This window comes from Ciconia boyciana, chromosome 10, assembly GCF_034638445.1.
Source record: "Ciconia boyciana chromosome 10, ASM3463844v1, whole genome shotgun sequence".
Taxonomy (NCBI): domain Eukaryota; kingdom Metazoa; phylum Chordata; class Aves; order Ciconiiformes; family Ciconiidae; genus Ciconia; species Ciconia boyciana.
Genome location: NC_132943.1, coordinates 3886538 through 3909445, shown reverse-complemented (window position 1 = coordinate 3909445; position 22908 = coordinate 3886538). Strand labels below are relative to the sequence as shown.

The window sequence follows — 22908 nt, the reverse complement described above, 5'->3', positions numbered from 1 at the left end:
TATACTCTGAACGATGAGTTTTTCCATTCCTTCCAGATTTTTTTAAAAAAGGTTCTTATAATCAAATCTCTGAATGACAGTCAAATTTTACAGCCGCAAAGAGGCATGTGCAGTGTATGCACAACAGTTTCCATTAATACACAATTACTAGATATATTTACAAGCCATTTACTTTGTTAAGATTGCAATTCATTCTGCAGTGGTTCAAAAGCAAACCCTCCTTTTCGGATCATCTCACATTACAACCCTGGCCACAGTTTTTTAATCATTTCTAATTTAAGAAAAATTAACACTCAATTACAATGAGTTTGAACTCAAGAAGAACTGCAGCAATAAGAGCCTTTTTCTTTTCCCTTCCTGCACGTCTCTACCTTTCTCTCACCCGCACGTTGCTGAAAGAACATCAGTGCTGAAAAATCAAGTGTTTAGACCTTAAGAACTGTGGACTGCCTTAGCTCTGTACCCTGGTACTTGTCATGATGCAGCATTTATTTGCCTGATTATTTCTTCACAGGCCTTTCCTTATTCAGTTCGCAACAAACAAACATTTGCTCTGAGGAAGTATTAAGATTAGATAAAAAATAAGAATTACCTGTGATAACTGTATAATCTGTATAATTGTACAAAAATATATTGAATATCTCTGATATCTATCAATCTCAGTTGCTGCAGAGGTTAGACAGTATATGACAAATGCAGAAAGAAAATGCTTCATCTCTATCACAGACTCTGGTGGGATGTGAAGCAAGTTACCTAACCCAAACTATTCCTGACAGGCTGTTATTTCTGTGTCCCTAACTTTCTGGAGCAGCAAACATGAGCTCCTTCCCAGCTGCAGGTAACATCAACGGAAGTGTTCTCCAAACATGGTGGCTATAGTGTCGTGATCTCCATGTTACCTGGAGTATTCGGGGAGCTGGTCTTTGATAATGCTCCCATGCTATAGCTCCTAATCTGTTAGCAGAGAAATTGCCGTCCCCACTAGGGGGTTGTGACAATTAACTAACATTCCTAAAGCACTCAGATATTTTACAGATATACTCTACTGAATAGCAAATGAAACAAATTAGTAATGATGTCTTCAGAGTCAGGTTTGAAGAGCGTGCAATACGTGAGACACTCAGATATAGGGTGAGCTGCATAGATAATATATTGGCTGAAGAGCTCCCATTCTGTGCACTTATCAAAGGGAAAATATTACAAGATTGTGTGATTTCAGCCAGTGTCATAATGCAGACGCAGAAAATGCAAAGGCTACTTTAATTATGTCAGGTTGGAAGTATCTGACTTTGCAGCCTGAATGTTTTCAATGTAATTTTTGATTTAATAAACTGGATCAGTGGAACACAAGTGCCTCCACAAGAAGATGCCTTTATGAAGCATGGTTTCCTCTTCTCTCCAGCACGGATTCCTCACTTTGTCACAGCTGAACTGATGATGCAGCTTTTTCCTCACTAATTTGAGCCTACCCCATCTACCCAACTGCCTACTTTCATGACATTTATAGGAAATTAATACCATTATGACCCTTACTCTCAGTGGCTAAAATTAACTAACAGTTTTAGAGGCTATCAAGGAAGGGCAGACACATACACAGACTACACAGTTATATATGTCTGGTTTCCTTAGGAACAGATTTACAAATCCTGGTCGTGCGGCATCAGAACTGCTTGGCGTGTTCCATGTTCCCGTTTCTCCCACCATTTCATCACATCTTTCTCTCTCCTGTCGCAGGCCTTTATTCATGTACTCGCTGCTCCTCTTCCCAGGCACTTCATTATAGTCTCACCAGGCCTGAATCCTTGTCCTTCCTTCTACACTGGTTCCTGTCCCAGATACTAACCCTGTCCCCAAAATTTCATTATTCCCCCATATACCACTAGCCCGGACGGTGCCAAGTCCATAACTACCTTGTTCCCACCTATTTCCAGTTATTAACCCAGTGTTCAGCCTCACTATCTTTGCCTGATCAACACCTTCTCCCCCTCTCAGGTCTCTCAGACTTTCAGTTCTGACTCCCATCCACTTCTCTGCTGTGCTCCCAGACAGGACTTGTCTCATAAGCACATCAGCCATAGACAGCAGATGCAATGGGCTTGGGCCCACCAAGCCTGGGCAGATCTAGGAGCTGTGCAAAGTACAAACATGCTCCCTGAGGATGGACTCTTTGGATATCCTACCTAGAAAAAGTCCCTGCCTTGCATGTTCAGTAGGTTTGTGATGGTTTTGGTGAATTTTCACAAGGCCAATAGCAGGTAAATTCCTGCGACTACAACCCATCTAACTCAGAAGTTGATGAATGCACACCAAAGCATAGGGGCATGGTGGCTTCTGGGTGTTACTACTTATTTATACTCCTTTAGTAGCAAGAAGCACCAGTTTTTGCACAGTGGCAATCTGATGTCGGTTTGCCCTGTTAGAGCGAAATTCCTCCTGTGAAAATGAGAGGACAGAGCTGCTCATTTCCTTAGAGCCAGCGTTTTGGGTGGAGAACAGAAACAACCCCATCTCTCCACCTCCGCCTCCTGCAGGATTCAACCTACATTTGTCTCCAAATCCAGTAACACAGGGCTCAGAGGGTTCACACAGACGTCACATTTTATGTGGTCCAACCTGCCATTCTCTTAAATTAAATAGTCAGTGGTTCCTCTGGATTTCTTGTCAGACTCTGTCCCAGGCTTGACTGGAAGTGCTTGCTGGAGAAGTCCCAGGTATCTAGTGAGTGCTGTCACGCTTGAGAGATGGCAATGACAAACAGTTGTCCTTCAAGCTGTGCTCCGTGGGCTGGAAGGCGTCAGAGGTGTGCTCCCTGCCCTCCCTTCCTTGTGAGTTTCAGGTTGGGCATTGCAGAAATCCCTCTGTTACTACCTCCCACACCTACTCCCTCTTCCAAAACTGTTGAGATGTCCCAAGAGGTCAACAGGACCAGTTCTTCATGAGCATCCTCAGTCCACAAGAAGACTCTCTTTAAACAACTTTCTTTCCAGCAGGCCTGGACACCTCATATGGTCAGGAAAGGAGGGTACAAAGGCATGAGACTTTGAAGGTCTCTCTGATGAAGATGCTGTGGAGATCTTGTGAGTCTTGTGCCTAGCTTCTGCAAAGTGGTGCAAAATAAAGGAAAGTCATAATGTAGGCATGAAGTGGTCAGTGAACACACCACCATACTAAAAACAATCAAAAGAAGTTAAAGAGCTGGGGTAGAAGAACATAGAAGTTGGAAGGGCTTGCGGGAATTGCAATGCTCTGGAAATAGGGGAAAAAACAGATAAATGTTTAAATGTCCTTTCCATCCACAAGCAGTGCAGGCCAGGGTAAAAAGAAAAACAAAAAGACTGTCAGAGTTATCCTTAATTCAAAGAGTGATATGATGAACTACATTTGTGTAAGAATTTTCAGTTATGAAAGACAAGGGCTGCAACTCTGAAACTACTGTATAGAACCGGAGATTTTGGCACTTCGCATAAACATGGAAACAGAATTTGTAGCATAAATGTTTTAAAGAATAAGTAGGAAGATATAATTAGGGAAGAGCAGTTGGCTTATTTAAGGACCTTGCTAACAGGACCCCAATTCCTGATCTGAACCCAAATCATGTCCAGAATCTGAATAAAACACCCAAAAGAGAGTAGGAATTCCACTTCAATGGAGAATCATAGATTTAATTAATCCTCCACAAAACAATTTGAGACTACCACGCAAATAAAGCTAGTATGACCTGAGCAGTGGTTAAGAAGGGACAAGTCCTGAAATCATGGCCCTGCCATGTATCAAAAATACTGCAGAAGAAGGAATCTGAGAATATTAGGCCAATGAAGCTCAAATTCCACCAGAAAAACATCAAAGTAGATCTGCCTATACTGCAACATAGAATACAATACCTAGGATGTGGCATAGATGTTAGAAACGTGATGCATTTGCCTTATACTACAAGAATTTGGAAAGCCTGTGCATCATGGACAGACAGGATAAAACAGCATTTCTCTTTTAAAAGAATCCTTCACAGATTACTTACAAAAAGCCTGATAACAAATGGAAAGTGGTGCAGAAGAAACCTAAATCGGGCCAGAGAGCTGGCACATCATCTAGCTACCTGCTCCTGCCATCTAAGCAAGCTACTGTGCTCCAGCTTAGCTTCCTGGAGGAACAGAAAGCAAATTTTAACACCTTGAGGTTTTCAAAAGTTGTGTTAGAGACTGAGTTTTGAGGTGATATGGCAATAAAACTAAATAATCCATAAGTGGAAGGTATGAATGCCATTGTTTTATAACTCTCTGGTCAAAACTACAGACCCATAATTTATGCATCTTGAGGATACTAAACCTGAGTTTCTATATGCCAAAACAAAGAAGGAAACTTGGCTTCAGTCTATGGGCATAAACACTGTCATGTCTTCATTTCTTGGAAATAAACATTATAAGCCATGATACTGCCACTAACAAAAGGAGTTTGTCAAACAAGCTCCACAGTAACTTTATTTTTTAGTTTACAAATATGTGAGAGGTGAACTCAACATAAATCTGGGGAAAGGTTGATGATTGCAAGCATACTCTCTAGAGCCTTTGGGAGAAGCAAATGAAGCAAAGTTCAGAGTTAGATTTTATACATATCCGTGTGTATATATATATGTCATATATATAAACACAGACAAAAAGGATTTATTCAACGACTGGTAAAAGAAGCTTGAGCTTTACTGTATTTTGTTATAAAAGTTGCAAAAACTTCCTGGTTACTATTTCCCCAGAGCAAATGCCTTCTGTATATCATTCAGGTGGTGTCAAGTCAAATGTGGACAGTGATTTCCTGACTCTGGTCACAGCCCAAGAACCTGGAAAAGCTATTAAGGTTTTTAGCATATTGCAGGGACAGAGTGTGCTCTCCATCCTACAGCAGATGGAGGATGTGTGAGCACACAGGACCAGGTAAAACACTGGGCTTTAGACAAACAGAAACACTGTGGAGACATGCGGGCTTGCTGGATATGCAAAAAATACAAGCCACCTTATGTGAAAGGCACAGTCTTGGCAGTGAAGAAAAAGTTTTTGCAGCTATTGTCAAATTAAAGGAATAAAGCTGGGCTCGTATTGCATGGAAAAAACAAATTAAACTGTGCACTGATCCTGGACTGCTCTTCTCACCTCCTGGGACAACCTGCACCCGGGCCTGAGCGTGCAAACCCGCACAGCAGGGCTGGCTTGGCCATGCTGCCGCACAGGGAGGAGCAGCCTGCAGCTGAAGATGGGTATTGAGAAGCCAGAAGTTCTCCATGATCTCCAGTCCAACGCACTGGTAGAAAATAGTGTGTAAATAGTAAAAAGCCTTCAGAAGTGAATGTGGTGTTCGCCTCCGACCGGTATTTAGCCTGAAGCACGTGCGTCTCCGTGTTGCTGTGAATTGTCTGCACGTGGAAATTCACAACTTTAAAAGGGCAGAAGGTATCATGCCATCAGATGCTTATCACGTTTATATTCATTTTAGCAAATCCAGTATTGGCCACAGACTCCTTACATATTTTATGATTTACCAGAATCTGCTTTAGTCTAAGAGACCTAATTCTTCCATTACACATATCACCCATCTTTCTGGCAGCATAATTTACATCTCAAACTGGAATAATTTTGCATACTTTTCATTTTAGCATTCTGACATCTTAGAAAAAAATGCCTTAATTCTGTGGAGTAAATTATCATCAACCTTGGAAAAAAGTCCTGGAAGTTATTAATGCTCCTTTTATGCATAGTTGTCTGTACAGTTTTGGTGCCTTTCTCCTCTCAGCTCTATGTAGCGATATATTAGCAAGAGTATCGTAGAGCATATGAAATTCAAAACAAGACCAACATCGTGAGGTTTATAAGAACATTTAACACATGCCATGTAACTTGAGTGCTTTCCCAAGGGAATCATGCAACCTTTGTTTACTCTCGGACTTTCTTCCACAGACAAGTTTCTAATCTTTCTATATTCAAAGAATGTGTCTTTTACTATTCAGTTCCTTCACTGGACTGACACACATCAGTGCTAAAACAACCTAAAAAGCTTCAGAAAAAAAAAAATATGTACTGATAAACAGGGACTTTGAACGAAACCTGTGGTTCTTGTTTTCTGTACTTCTGATATCACAAAAAGAGGGTCTTTATTTAAAATTAACTCTGAACAGTTATCACGTAAATACTGTTTCTGGAATGTTACTCTAAAACTTCAGCGAGGTCTTGTTTATTCCTTGTTAATGCTGTCTGAGATGAATGCACTGGAAGCACTTAACCAACAACAGCAACAAAATTCTGGTATATTCAAGCAGAAACAAAACACAGAGGTTGTCAATATACACAAGACAGCAAATTTTTAACATTTTTGAAGGTGTTGGGTTTTGAAGAATTTTAAAATAAATTCCCTTTTCTTCTTCCATTTTTTAAAGCCCAAGCTTTATCAAAACTTCATATTTGTGTATTTTCTCAGTATTTTTAATATTAATTAATTACATATATAAAAATAGAAACTAAATAGCTTTTACAAAATATAAATCAAGCTTATACTTTTCTTTTTCAGTAAGATATAGTCAGTGTATATACACAGAGGTGGAAAAAATAAATATCAAAATAGAACTGTATTTAGTAGAAGTCAAATTCATGATGGCGTGTGACTTGTTCATACCCAGCACCAGAAAACCCCTGAAAGATCCCATATTATTTAAACACAGGGATGAGGACACCCAGGTTCTGGTGGGGCCTTGCCGTAGGGGAGTGCCCCCCAGCCTGGCTGCAGCCATCCTTTCCAAAAAACCAGGCTATTTAATGATTACCTGGCGTATGTGGTGATGGCATACGGGGAGGTAGATGCCCTTGTGCTGGTATAGAGGGAAGGGCAGCAAAAGGGCAGGAGAAAACCATCCTGGCAGGATGATTCCTGTATCTCCCACGTACCTGCAACGTGCCGTTCGCATCCGGCTAGAGCCCAACCATGCCCCTGCACGAAATAACGTCTGCACCTGGGCTACCCATGCCCTGGGCAGGGAGAAGGCAGCAGAAAGACGCCGTCATTTCCCACAGCCTCCTCCACCCTTGCTAAGCTACAGGCTCTCACAGAGACTGCATGTGTTAAGGAAAGGAAAAAAAAAAAAAAAGTCTTTCTCAATGCTAGGATTTCCTCCTGATGTAAATTTTCCCCCCGCGCTTGTGTGTAAGTGAAAGTATTTGCTGCTAGTCACTGTATGTCCTTCAGGTGTGAGGCAATGTGCATCGAAATCCCCAAAAGCCCCAAGAGAGGCTTCAGCAAAAACTCTGGGACCTTTGTGGGGTGCAGCATAACCACTTTATCAGTGCTGCACTGCTTTGTGTGGTGCAGGAGACAAGAAATAAAGTTTTGCAGTCTCTAATGTACAGTTCATAGGAAAACTCCCCTAACCGTATATATAGAATGCATCCTGGCTTCGCTAATCCTTTTATTCCCAGTACGGCCAGATCTGAAATTTCCTTAACGGCTGCAAACTTTTTAGGGGTGGATTTTATAATGGTAATCAGTGATTTGAGAGGAAATAAATCTATCCCGTAGCCCATAGCTCTGTATAAAGCATCCCAAGAAATAAGTCAGGGAGACCGTCAGCAGTGAAGAGTGCTACATTTCATGTGCTGCCACAGAAATGCTTTCTGGCTGAGGTCTAATATTAATCTATTTTGTCCCTGACATCCAGTAAAACTACAGTGTAGCAAATGCTTTTAAAACATACATATTCAATAGCAGACAGCAATAAAGTATTCAGAACTGTTGGTGTGAAGAAGGTTCACACACACACAAATATCTTTGAAACTCCAGTTAATCAAGGTGTCAAAGTAACTAAAGCAGTTTTACAGATTTTATTGAAAATAAATCACTTTATTATATACTGAAATATATATTATTGTTTCCCCATAGAGTTTTACTATCCAGTTGCCTGCATTTATTTTTTAAATAGAGTATCTCCTGCCCTCTTTAGTCCAGTTTTTATAACTACATTTACAAAGGAAATTCAGCGTTAAAACATATCTTTAGTCTGCCTTCTCCTATTGCCCTATGCAAATAGCCCATTATTAGCCATTTTCTGGCAGAAGTAGCTGAGAGGAAACAGAAGAGGAAATGATATAATGGCTCCAGAGCCCCGCGTTTCCTTTCTGCCCAGCTGTTTGCGGGATGACCTTACGGTTAACTGGGAAGCTGCGAAGTGGCATTGAACCTCAGAAGATTTACACCTTTGTCTGCTCATTTTTAAGACCGAAGCTTCCATGCAGGAATACATAAAACTTCGCAGAACTCAGTCTGGAGAAGGTTAAAATGAGTGAAAGGAAATATTTGATTCCATCTAATGGACATCCTAATAGATATTTATAGACTTCACAGAGAAACTTTTCACTGAACGTTTTTCACTCCCATTATTGAGTAACTGCTTTCTTTTTTAAGTATGGGATCTGGTTCAGATCTAAAATAGCCAGCATGTTGTTAGACAATGCATTTCTTTAAAAGTCAGTATTACATGAAGACTTCTATTATTTCATTCATTGGATAATTCCTTTTTTTTTCGGCCATAGTGCACAGTTTCTAACAGCTTAATGCTATAAACGTGCAAATAATCACACGTCTATAAAGATATTGCATCTACATGAAAAGCTTCTCAATTATTTTTTTTCAACATTTCTTCCTAAAGTTAAAGGATGTCTAATACAGTCCATGTATGTAAAATAAATACTTTCAGTATTTTGGACTGCTTTCTAAACTGATAAATTTCACACTGATAAATGTAAATTCAACAGCAGTTCTCTTGAGATTACATTTTTTCACCCCAAAACTACTTTAAAGTTGAAGCACAGTATCTAAAATGGATTTTAAATATTAAAGAATTGCATTTACACTCAGAAATTTTATACATTTTGCCAGTGGACAGGCATTATGAATGCAATATATTGGTACCCTAGGTTGCGTAAGTAGTTGTTTTACCCATGTGCTATATCTTGACTACTAAACCCAAAGTTGCTATGCCTAAATAAGCGTACAGGTGTTTCTTATTTTCCACCCATGAAATTCAATGACGTTTCCTGGCCAACAGAGCGATGAGGACTCGTCCAGGGCTCTCTGTCTGTATTGGTTCCCCAGTAGGCGGTCTGCAATGGGGTGACCCAGGTGATTGCAGAGGGTCACCTGCAGCATCTTCGCTTATGGACGGAATTCAGAGTCACTGAAACTAGTATTCAGGTGCACCCCTGGGCACTTCTAGGTTGTACATCATGTTTTAACCTGATCTTTATAGATCTTTACCTATGTAAACCCCAGTGACTTTTAATACAAAACTCAGACTCTCTGGTACCTATAGCAAAGAATTTTATCTTCACCTCTTAACCTTTAAGCCATGAACGTGCCAGAAAATATCAATTTTCCTGAGAAGGTCCAAAGAAGTATGTCACTAGATTCATTATTCATCACCAGGAAGCTCCCAGGTAATTTTGACCACAGAAAAAAAATGTACCACGTTTATAAGTAATGTGTACGTGCTTGCTTTCCAGCCGATCAGCCCTGATAGCACATCAGATTCAAAGGATTGTGTCCAGCTATTACATTAGTTTTTAGTAGCAAAATGTGAGTGTGCCTTCCACACTTTAAAAACTGACTGTAATCAAAATCTAATTAGTATTCTATTTTACTAGTGGGAAAACTGAGAGAAATGCACACAGACATACGTGGTGTTAGATATTAAGCCAAAAGATGTCTCCAGAAACCAGCCATTCATCTTTTGCCTTTTTTTTCTTTATCATCAGCATCTTGTCTCTTGAAATATAGACATCACTAAATCAAAAACACTTACCTTTTCACATCATTATAGAATTGCTCAGATTAAATAAGAGCTCTGTACAGCTTTTCAAATCTCAGCTATGTTTTCAAACCACCAGGGAGGGCTAGTTCTTCCTGCTCAGACAATTATCAAATTGTTGCCAATGTGAGCGTTCCTTGTATCAATCTCATTATTATTAAGTAGTCTAAATCACCTATGGATCTCATTACCATCGCTTTGAAAAAAGGTCACAGGGTGGCATCTTCAATTTATTTAAAATGTGTCATTAAAAGTAACCCTTTTTTAAAGAAGATTTAGGCTGCTTTGGTTTATTTCTGTTGTTAACAAACAGAACCCAGCTGTAGAAGTCTGCTCAATTTTATTTGGTTGTTGTGGTTTTTTATTCTTTGTTTACTTTGGAAGTAACAGGGACATCATCATCTGTCCTTTGTTTTCCTGGTGGAACTCCTGAGGTTATTGGGTGGTTCATATTGTAAAAGAAAGCTAGGTCAAATCACTAAAGATAAAGTCCTTATTGAAAAGTTAATTAGTCACTGAAAATGCGTGAGCATTAAGGGGGGGGGGGGGGAAGCAGTTTTAGCAGGACTTTCTCTTTGCAACTGCTCCATTTTCATCATTTCATCTTGTGAAGATATCACTTTATCAATTTTCCAGCCATAATAATAGTCTTAAGTACGTAAGAAACAATTTTTCAATCTGAATAAAAAAATATAAAAATTCCCTTCCTTATATTTTTGGAAGAAAAAAAGACTATCAGAACTTGTTTATAAATTAGAAGTAAACACAAAGAGAATAATCCTTGCTGTCCATCTCCCACTCACTTTTAAGTAGATCACTCCACAAAATATTATGCAGTTTGTTTGATATTTTTAGAGGAAAACATTTTTGCCCACAAATAAAATAATTGCTATAACTTCCTTCCTCTGAGAAAAAGACATGTAAAATTTTATATCTAAAATTCAATTGAGAAAGAAACTGTATTTTTTTACCCAAAGCCTTCTAGCTATGCATTCTACTTTTTTTTTCCTGGTCTGTACAGCCTCATGCTGCATTTTTGGATATGAACTCAATAGAAGATGCTGCAAAAAGTAGCAACTTCAAGTAGTGACAGAGACTTATCAGACAAATATGCAAGGGCAGAACATACAAGACGAAAGGAACAGCACTTCACAAGTTCAGAGTCCAGCTAACTATATACTCTTAGATATTTTCATTCCTGTCTCTCATTAATTCCTCTTACTCCTGAAATGGTAACAAGTGTGATTTCTTTCTAAAATAGCAGAGAAGATCATCCAGCTTTTTAGGCACAAATCTGCTATATTTATTTCAGCTGTGCAAATCAGTCATAAAAACACAAACATGATCCCTATCAATATTTTCAATTGTTGCCATTTATGACAGTATTTAAAGACCATTTTACATTTCTTCACTTGCTGTGAAGAAAGGGAACGTGCATATTTTTATGCGTCTCAGAGCAGATAATGCAATACAGCTTTGCATCAAGCTTTTCTACCTGAAGGCTTGCAAAGTATTAGCTCAGTTTCTACGTCCTATAATGACTCAAGACGTTCTTGCTACAGAGAAGCAAATGCCTGAAACAGCTCAGATCGAAATACAAAATCCACAAATACCTTTATGAAACAATGGATTTATCTGTTTCAGAAATGTATTCCCCTAAAATGTGAAATGTCTTTGTACAGATACAAACATTTCATTAGCAAACCATTTATATCTCTTTCTATTTATACTTACTCATACAACTCTACATAACAGCTCATAAATGTAGGTCTTGTAGTACAAACATCCATAAATATACAACACACACACACTGTATGTGTATGTATATTAATGTTTTTAATAGAAATCATATCTTTGTATCTTCCAAAGGCGTCCTTTGTAGCTTTCTTGCCTTTTAAATACAGCTATTCCTGAACACAGTTTGTCTTTGAAATATGTCAGGATAATGCCTTATTGAAGTACTGTACTGCTTCCTTTTTGAGACTGTACATAAAATCAGTCACGTTCAACAAATTTCCATTTTACTTAGTTCTTTTTCATAATTATTCCTCACTTCTGTCACAGCCCTGTCCTCGAGAGCTCTCTGGTTACGCCACTAAAATTAACCGCACACTACAGGTTATGCCTCCAAGGGACTTCCAAGAGAAACCTAAAGTGAAGAAAGCAAAATAAATTCCTCTACTTTTTCTGAAATGGCTATGACTAATATATGAACCAGGTTGAAAAATTAAGCACTGGACAGATGAACTAGATTTGAAAAAAAGTTTCTTGTTTCATCAGATACGTTAGAAACATTTGGTTTATTTCTTAAGGTATGGATTTTGAAAGCTACCGAGGATAGCATATCAGGGATTTAAAACCTGTCTGAAAACTTCTGGCTTGAATTGGTATCATTTTGTGCAAGAAAGAGTTAAGTCTAACAAGCAGAAAAAAAGAAATTAACTAAAGTAAGGCCCTTGTGATACAATGACACTTGCTCTATGCTCTTACAGAGAAAAACATGATGATAAAACACCACAAAGAGGAGTGTTATGAATTTTATTAATGACTAGAAGACAGTGTGCAAAACATCAAAGGTCTGTGGAAAAGATTAATGACCCCGTGTGAGACTGTTTAATTACCTCCAGCTAATTAGATTCTTGACCAAATTTTTAATATCTGCATTCCTTCTAAAGCCTAATTGAGATTCCACATTATTTATCAATCTTTCAAAAAGCCCTTAGTGTGCTGCTTTTTTTAGGGTTTTTTTTTCCCTTTGCACTTTGACTCCATTTATGGTCAATTATTAAATAAATAGCAAAGTAACTGTTCTCTCCAAACTGTATATGTGGAACACTTTATGCCTGTTTATTTTGACTAGGAGACTATCATTGGCATCTTTTATACATAATGAAGCACTCCAACTAATAAACTGACTGACTTCACTGTAAACAACGTTGATAATATTTTTGTTATCTGGGCTGTGCTCAGGAACTCCTCATGTGGTTTCTGTAAACTAGCCTTTGCTATTGTCAGTTAATCCTTATTTCAGTTTACCTTGGTCCAGTCCCAGGGCCGGAGTGGAGCGTTATCATGCAAACTGAAGAAGACAGCCCTCGCCGTTTGATTATTTTCCCCCATTCATTTAGAAGTACTTTAGTGCTATAAACCACCGCTGTTAAATGACTTGCCTTTATATAAGGAAATTGATGTCGGAAGGCAAGGGACACTTGCAATAATTACTTATTTTTTATACTCCTTCAGATCTCCCTCCATCCCCAGTTAGGCACGGGCATGAAAAGAGAGGCCGACGTGTGCAGCACATCTAAAGACTGAACTTGTTTTAGGGTTTTCCGCAGAAGTTTTATCATTTCAGTTTGGAGTGTGGGAAATGGGGAAAAGTCAGGCATTTCAAGGTACGTGATGGGAACACATTTTTTGTGTAAAGTTTGATAAACAAGACACCTCCCAGCTCAGAGGAGGCAGAGGACCCCCGGACTCTTTCTTTGTTTTAGCTATGAAACAAAGTGCATTTGCTTTGAAAATCTTTTTGTCATTTTTAATATAAATAAGGAAAATAAAGTGTGCACATGTGAAATTACACATTTATAATGCATGTATAAAACAAAACACTTTGGGAAAAATTCTTTGTAATTTCATATAGATTTTTTTCAAATTATCCACTAGAATTTAGCTCATAAAATCAAACCACATATGCAGAAATATATGGGATAGCTTAAAAAAAGAAAAAAAACATATTCTCTATTAAATTTTAATCGGTTTTATGTTATTTGTATAAAATATTGTTGGCTGTACCCCTCCTAAAGTACACAAGATTTTTTTCTGTGAGGTAGACATGAGTGTCTGTCTGTACAGACAGACATTGAAAAACTCTACTACCTGATGATCTATGTAACTAATAAATGAGGAGGGGACAAGGCTTTGAGGGAGGGATCACTTTTTTCATTATCATGTTTGCAACAAGCCTTGTCCAGTGGGATAAGAACATCTATGCAGTATCACAAAACACATAATTTAATAACCTAAAAAGTATATGCCAAAATAGCAAACAATGTGAATCAATACAAAGGTATAACGAACCAGGAATTAAAGGGACACATAATACATTATGCTTAATTTCCTGAGAGTGACAAGAATATTTGGTTACTTACTAAATCACGCACAGCAATACTGCAGCAATGAACTTATTTGGGATGCAGTAGTCAGAACTACTTGATCATTCCGATGCAATAGAAAGTTTAAAGTGCCTAAAATCTATGTATCCAGGTATTTATTCTGTGCTCCACTTGATGAAGGAGTGCTTCAAACCTGTTAAGGATTTTATCCTTATATCTGTGGATAATAATAATATAATTTGTATAGTATCAGTGCACCATAATTGAGGGTCATGTTTTTATGTTAGGTACGAGGTAAACAAAGAATCAGAAAAAACAGGCCCTGTTTAACAGAGCACCCACATTTTGCAAAACTGAGGGTACATTTGATGGTTTCCCGTGCAAAAGGAACTGAGATTTCCTATGTCTCACCCTCCAGACTACCCTTATTTCTTTCACCCATCCATCAGGTTCAGCAGGGTCAGTGGTTTCTCTCTTACAGACTGTGCATACCTGTCTGGGAGACTCTCTGTGCGCCTTTTACGTCTGATCTATGACGCCAGCCCCAAATGCATGACAGGTGACGGATGCTCCTCGGTTTCCAGAGGACCATAATGGATATTGGTACTGAAATAACTGATCTGGACAGACAAGCTAGTAATGGGATTAATTCAAATGGCAATTCAGGCCCAGTTTAATCAAATGCTGCATGGATGTGCTATAGATCAAGCATTTAATTCTGGTGTTAGAGCCTCCACCAACCCAGGGAGACTCTCCTTTAGTCCACATGGGCATCCCCTGCCCAGGCCACCACCAGGCACCCTCCAGACCCAGAGATTTCCCTTCTCCCACCTGCCATAAGCATATGGTCCTCCAGGGAACGTTCACGCGTATCACGTCATACTTTGATAAGCTGGGCAATTTTATATTTTCCCATACTCCATTTCTTTCCAACTGTATGGATGCTGACGACGGTACAATAATAAAAAACAACCAAACAAACAAACAAACAAAAAAACCCAAAACCAACAAACCAAACAAAGTAAACTAACAGCTTTGCCCGGGTTGGCCCAGCAGGAAACACATCTGTGATAAGGAAGAAAATTTGGAGACTTGTGTAGCACCCAGGAAACATAGAGCTAGGCTATATGGGGAGGGCATGAGGCAACGCAAGCATTTACTTACTTTAAAAAAGAATTTATTAGCCCAGTCTTGCCCCTGTGGCCTTTGAGAGACTCAATAACGAGCTTGTCTCCTTCTGCATCACCCTGCTCTTCCACCTAGGAAAGACGGGCAGGCGCGGGCGGATACCTCCCCTGTGCTGATCAATAACCTGCTTCCACTGCGGGAAGCCCACAGGAGGACACACGAGCAAGAGCAGAACTTCTGCATTTTCAGTAATATTTATTCTCAGTATTCTTCTCTGAGAATCTTTATTCCATCTCATATGGGATATTTAAAATAACAGAATAATGGAAACTAAATAAAGATACTGAAAGTACATAGTGAGACAAATGTTGTTGTTGGAATTTTTGTTTTGTTGCATTTTTAAATAATTTGCTTTGTCCTAATCTGCTATATTAGTGTTTGCCTTTACACCAATATGTTCTTGTATATCTGGAGCTCTTTCATAATTTTACATCTTTCTACACCAAGCCTGCCCAAAACCAAGATCACTTCTAACTTAAAGTGCTCCTAAAAATTTGAAGTGCTCTATTAATTTTAAATTGCTCTACATCATGTCTGCTTAGAATCCCAACTGCTTTTTCACGCAAAAAATATTAAACTATAAAACGCACATCTGCAACATAACAGCTACCCAGCTTTTTTTTATTTCAAACATCAACTTTCTCTCCTTTTTCTTTATCTTTGAAAGAAAAGAATGCTTTGGGAGGAAAATAATAGAACGACTCATCACACGTTTTATTGCGAGCCTCCCTCTATTGAAAACCTTTTAGGTATGTCACAGGACTAAATATATTTTATGTCTACCAATTGGTAGCACATAGCCCAGCCCATTAACCCATTGACCTCAATAAATTATGATTTCCTAGCAAGAGCAGTATCGCTAGAAGATTGACATATCACCAAATGCGCACTGAGGGTTAACAATACTCCCCAGGATTTTTACAAGATGACTTCTGATCTGAGACTTCTGTCTTGCAGGCAGTTCTTTCGAAAACGCAAACAAAAAAATGTTTTTAAAGCCTTTGGTGTTTTTAGAAATCTGACTTTATCCTCAGCAACAAGAAAAAAATGGTATAGTTTCCAGCTGAGCCCCTGTCACATTATCTGCAGAACAACAAAGACACCGCGCAACACCAGCACAGCCTTCCCCATGGTGGACCTTTGCCAACGCAAACCTTTGCTGCGGCACTGCACGCTCGTCTCCTGCTGCGAGGTCGCTCAGAGACGTCTCTCTGCTTCCCTTTGCTCACATCGCTATTTCCATGGAGCAATACTCTCACCTGACCCTTAAAGGTCTATGCAATCCGGTCCTGGCTAGTGATCTCTGGCTATCTCCTACCACCTCCGTCTTCTCTTTGATGTTTTTAAATGGATGTTGTTAAAAGGAACTTGTTGAGCGAAAGACAAAAAAAACTCTATTTACTGAAAAGATAGGACTGACTCAATATAGCAGTGTACTTTGGCGGCCAGGCTGATTTTTAGGAAAAATTTTCAGACTGAAGGCCTATCGTTTCTTCCTCTTGCATAGCAACTCAAGCACTAACAAGTGGATTCACTGTCAAAGTCATTTTACTTGTGCTACTGTATCTGAAGTACATTGTATTAATCTATCAAAGGGTCACTGATCCTTTAGTGAGTGACCATAAATATACACAAATACAAAAAGAACATGCTCTGAATACCCCATGTATCATGCACTTTCAGATCCATATATATTTGTTACTTTGCCATGCAGATATAAAAGCATCTGAGTGATGTGATGAAGCAGTAACCCTTCCCGGCTATCACGCTTTATCACAGGAGTAACTTAGGAGGTGCTGATTATTTACACCCGGTCTATCACAATAAGCTGCTCTTGGGATATTTTCTGAGTAACAAATTCAAGCAAAGTTTCTTGACTTTAAATTAGAGCTTGGTCTCTACATACACTCTGCTCTTCAGAGCATCTCTAGTACCAAAGCAGCCGTGTTCCTGCTAGGGACACGGACTTTTGGTCCAGAAGGGCAGGTCACCTCTCATCCAACATCAGGTGGTACATTCCCAGCTAACAGAGGAGTCACCCCCTGCCTTGACCGAATTCCAGTTTCATTTCTGATTTGGTTGGATGTCATATTCTTCCCTGTCCCATTTTACACAGCCTGGAGCTGAGGTAATCCCAACTGCATCCATGTGCTTCTCTGTAGGAGAGCAGCAGCAGGTTGTTACTGATGCACACAAGACTCGCACCTTGAAAAAGGATGTGATTCTTTTTTCGGTACTTACTGTGATACCTTTTATCCCTTTAAAAAATTTCCTTTTTACAGCATCACAGTGTAACTTGTATTATTGAATGCTGAATCCTATACTACTTGTGCATCCATACAAATTCATGGTGGGGTTTCTGCTCCTGAAGACTTGTTTGACACTCATTTTTATTGTGTTTGAGCAATATCAGGTGAAACTTTTTCAGTCTTTAACCAGGCATACTAATCTAAGGGTAGTTAAATGTTTGTTTGTTTGCTCTACTTAAAAGACAATTTCTATGGAAAAGGTATCGGGGGTTTTGTCTCAAATGAGATTAGCAATTCATTATCTACTGGATCACAACTTCATATCAAGGTAGAGGCAGCAGCTTTATTTACACAATGTAACATCTTGCAAATAGTAAGTATTAGACCAGAAACACTGCAACAAATCAATAGCCACAAAACTAGAGGGTGATCTTGGCTTTCAGTCTGGGAATTACATCTGCTCCGGCTGAGAAGGAGCCGGCTGCAGCCATCCATGCCGGCTGCAACGGTGGAGCTGCCTCCTGCAGTGATTAACCGCCTTCTGCAGGACAAATAAATGCTCCTACCTGTAAATGTGATCAAAACATCTTGTGTAAGTTTGTGTTACAACTTACAGCCATATTGCATATTTCTTCTTCCTTACCTCTCAAGGAAGTTATGGGGAAGTTACGTTTTGGGAACATTATGGGAAAGTAAGCCTTTGTTAGCAGCAGCAGTGTGACGTTCCTGCGAATCCACCTTAGCTACGAAACCTCCACCAGTACTGCAATTTCTCCGCTCTGCAGTTCTTTATCAGGAAGCATTGAACTCAAATTTCCCCTTTATCCGACTGCACGATATTTAAAACAAAGCGGCTATAGCTGCCGTAACAAACCACCCATCTCTATCCCATCCCCTGGGAAAGCCTTGTGCTAACTGAAACGTTCTCAGTCAGAGCCCAAGAGAGTTTCCTGTGCAAGCCATTGGTTCAATAAAATATTCGCTGGATGCAAAACATGTGGTTATATTGGGTTTTGTTAAACAGTTTCCTAATAAAGGGCAATGCATGTTCAGCCTTCATAGGAACTCAGATGTGACACAAATAATACAGCAAATAATTACAATGACCTTTCGCTCACCTCAAATTTAAACAAAGGTTAAGCTGCCCTTTAGAAAAGTAAATATTTTCTGTAGTCAAATAAGTGTAGACACCTTTAGAAACAAGGATATATTGCCAAACTAAACTAAACTGAAAATGGTTACAATAGAATAATTTCAAAACATAAAGGATGCAGAGCTGCTCAGCAGAAGCAGCAGCCGGACATCCTGGCATCGCAGCCAGTCCCTTACCTTACAAAACTCCCAGGCTGATCTCCATATGTTTTCCAAGAACTGTTGCTTGAAATTGCTGTCCGGTCACAGCAGATAGGAGAGAGAAATATTAAAAATAAGAAAGTGCATAATCTCCTTGCCCCTTTAAGTCTGGTAAACAATTTATATTCAATTTCATACAACAGAATGGATCCATGGACCTTTAAGTAATTAAGAAACAGACACTGAGGCTTAAAAAATAAACTTAACGGAAAATCTCACATAGCGGCCAGGAAATGGCTCATAGGTTTTATTTAGTTCTCATAGTCCAAGGTTTAGCTGTTAGCTAGATAAGAGCCAGGTGTGTTTTACACTTCTAATTTGTTTAGTCTGAAGCTGATTCAAACAGCGCTTTTTAACTACGAGTCTGCAACCGACTTTTAAAATCTAAATCCAGGATGAATGGGTGTCATGTATATTCAGGGTCTCTAAATGAGAAGGATCACCTTTGGGGAAGGAAATTCTTCACTTATTTCTGGTGTGCTTGGGTTTGGGGTGGGGGGGGGTGCGGTCAGGCATCATTCTGTTAGCTGTGTTAAGATGACCAGCAAAAAGTCAGTGTTGCCCAACGCGGCCTCTCATACCAAAGGCAAAAGGAAAAAACACACTGAAGGCCACTTCTGAGGATTTAGGGCCAAATAACATCTTTTTGCTGACCTGTCCAGTGAATGGATGAGAAATGCCCAAAGATGTCTGATTTTCTGTTTTGACACGAGCAAGCCATGAATCCCCTCCGGACAGGCGAGGGGGAGGCGGCGGAGGGTGCGGAGGGAGCTGGGAGCCACAGGGAGATCTGTCGGGAGGAGACTCTGTCACCTCCGGGGACGCACGGGGATGGGGGTCCATGGCTGCAAAGCTGCAGCCAGACATCACATTGGCAGAGGGAAATAGAGGTTATATAAAGCATGCATAGATGTTAAAATCTTGGATTCTTAATGTTTTGACCTTCAACCGCCTCTGACAATGAGAGAATTGCAAACTATTTGGTCAAGAATCACTTTATACATGAAAAACAATGGGGTAATTTATGGCAGTAACATTCATAATGCTCTAATACAGGGCAAATCATAAGAAAATAGACATAATATCCATCATTACCATTATAGTCTTGACTAACCTGACTTTCAGACTCTGGCTGAGACTTCCAATCCTATTGGTATAAGTAACATTCAACTTTAACTGTACTTTCATTTTGACAAGTATTAATCATGCCCTTCTCTGTTTGATCTACTAAAACAGATAGTCAATGAATTTACACCCTGTTACTTATTCATGAACAAGTTGTGCCCCTGAATTTTAACATGCTATGCCTTAAACTATTAGCTGTATATCTGCTTTATGTGATGTTCCTACATAAGCTGGCAGTCCATCAATTTAGTGTCCATACATTTCTTTGAAAGCTATATTATAATTAGAGCTTAGGTTAATACTATTCAGTAACCATAAAACAGACATAAAATAATTATAACTCATTTAGTGAAATTAGAAAAAGAGCAATTATTAGACTCCCATTGTGAGGCTTTGCTGTGAGGGACACATAATCTATCTGCAAGATGTACTTTAAGAACACCATTTTGAAAGAAATAAACTAGATAAATTACTGTTTTGTTTTGGTTTAAAAAAAACTTAGACCAATAAATACAAGTTCAACAAACATAAAGGATGTGTGTAAGGGAAGTGAAAGTTCTACTGCAAGAAGAGAGATTAAAATATTTATATGATGTTTTCCTGACATTACCTCTGAGGATGTTGTGAAGCTAGATTTGTTAATATTTTCAAGGCATAAAATACTACAGTGATGGGGACACAGGCCTATAAACTGTTACAATTAAACACGAGGATGTGCACAGTTTGATCAGGAGGGAGGGGACTCACCGATGTTAATGTTTGCCTCAGCACAATTTGAGTACAGGATTTCTGGTAGCTTTAATGAAGTTTTCGTATATCAGGAAACCTGCTTTTGAAATTGCCTGTTTCTCATTCTCCAAGCTCCTGGTATGCTGAGATATCCAGTTATATGGGAAGAAATTACTTTTTGTTGGGAACACACCTCTCTGGCTGAAATACAGCTTAGGACTGTATTGAGCTCACAATTTGCCCATTTTTTCCTTCTTTGGTTGGAGACTAGGATAGCAATCTTTCGGATGAATCAGCAACTAAAATAATGTCTCTTCCTGGTGGACTATTGTCCAGCTACTGTTCGCACAGATGCAAATCCCCCAATATCTGCTTTTCCAAGCCTTACAAGGACAGAACCTTCTTCAGATAAGAGGGATTTTTTCCTCCAAATAAAGGATCTTTGCATGTATGAATTGTGACTTTCTTTTTAGGTCTTTGGTCATATGGGTCTTTCTTTTTTGTACATTTTTAGTAATAGAAATTCACATATTGGTCAATCTATACCCGCCTTGAGGAAGTTTGACTTTGCTCACCTCAGAAGAGCTCCATAAAAGCCAAATGTTTCTCCTAGAGTTCCCATGAGAGGAAAAGGAGGACCTGAAAGAAAATGCTCCACGTGGAACTCGGAGCCCAACCTAAGAACGAGAGAGACCCAAGTCACAGGGAAATCAATGGGCTCATTCATGATAATGCGTAAAACACATTGCTATAGCACAGCTAAACAAGACAGAGCACAGAAAGTCTACTACTGCTAACAGCTAACGTTAAAAACCATAATGAATTAAACACGAATTGGCTTTAAAGTGTCAGTAATTTATTCAAAGCAATAGTACACTGACATTTCTCATTGCTTTTAGGGTCAGCACATTTAAGATTCATATTTTCAGTCTTATCTCTCTAGTCGAGAGAGACAGAAGGAAGTTTCTACTATCAGGCTGATTTCAAAAGCTGGAGGTAAAAACATCAAATGTCACACAATATGGCAAAAATCTATCAATCTCTATTAAATTCTTTATTTCTTTAGAATAATTTCTCTAGAATGCTTTTGAACTTTCAAAGAATCCTATAAATTCCTCTCTACTTAATTTATAGCAATGCTAGAAATGAATCACAATTAAAATCACCCTATTTCGTATTAACACAAAACCAAGAAGAAGCACATACAAAGGACTTATTTTTTTTAAAAACGCATGTGTGATTCTGTTAAGACTTTTCTGTGTTTGTGTAAAATCTTATTTATTGGTTTACATTGAAACATAATTTCTCATTAAATGAACCCTAGGAAACAGAAGTCTGATGAGAGAAATTCATCACTACCAACATTTGTAAAAGTGGAAAGGGTTATGTTATGCTTCCTGTTTAAATAGTTTAAATGTACTGTTGTAACTGTAGAAATGGGGGAATGACCTGACTCCATCACTAATTGTACTTTCCAAGTGACTAGTAAATTCTCCTATGCTTCCTGCTAAACAAAACAAAAGACAAGTTCAGAGAGCTGGTACCTCTGACAGTTGTGAAAGACAGGAAAAAAATGAATGACATTCTCCAGAGAATATTTTTCTGTCACTTAAGCAGTTTACATATTTCTCTGTTTTTACCGTATTTTTCTTCTTCTGATCACCAGGGATCGTATGTGAGTTTAGGGTCATTAGGGCTATGTCTAGTGCCAGACAGATTCTGCTACAGTCAGATTTTTATGATGACAGCATGAAATTTTTGGAATGCACTGGTGAGTTGTGTGACTATTGTTCGACTGTCATTAAAAAGAAAAAAAGTATATATATCTCCCCTTTCTTTTACTGCAGGCAAGCCCTTGATTTTAAATTTTGCAAAATATAGCAGGATTACTTAGAAGAGATGAAAAAAGTAACAAGCAAGTTTAATAATTAGTATTCAAAAATATATTGCAACTGATTTTTTCCATTTCCATCAAGAGAGAGTGGGAGAAGATAAGATTTTTTCAGTGTTAAGAGGCAGGGAACAATAATTGGGAAAACGCAAAATGAAAAAGCAAATGAAGAATTTGACCTTTTTATTTAATTCTTTCTTTCCTTCTGTCTCCCTCCCCTTTCTTTTCAGTGTTTCAATCTGTTCTCCCCATCCTTGGGGAACACTGCTTGAACCTGCATTTGTGAATTATAAGCTCTCTGTACTGTACATAGCAGTTGTTAAGGATCAACTGATTAACCATTTTATAGAAGATTTAGAGGACTCATTCCAATTTTTACAACTCCATGTGGTTTTTAAATATTGTAATGTTTTCAACCAATATGTT

At 38.7% G+C, this 22908-nt stretch overlaps 1 protein-coding gene across 1 annotated transcript in view; it reads right to left on the bottom strand.

Annotated features, from left to right (window-relative positions):
* Positions 1-17726: 17726 nt before the first annotated feature.
* LOC140657453 (uncharacterized) overlaps positions 17727-22908 on the bottom strand; it is a 372414-nt gene continuing 367232 nt past the window's right edge. Inside the window, exons 18-20 of the transcript XR_012044349.1 lie at positions 21167-21268; positions 18714-18771; positions 17727-17950 (exon numbers count right to left, since the gene is read on the bottom strand). The gene's annotated coding sequence lies outside the window, so the exon portion shown is untranslated. The remainder of the gene's footprint in view (positions 17951-18713; positions 18772-21166; positions 21269-22908) is intronic.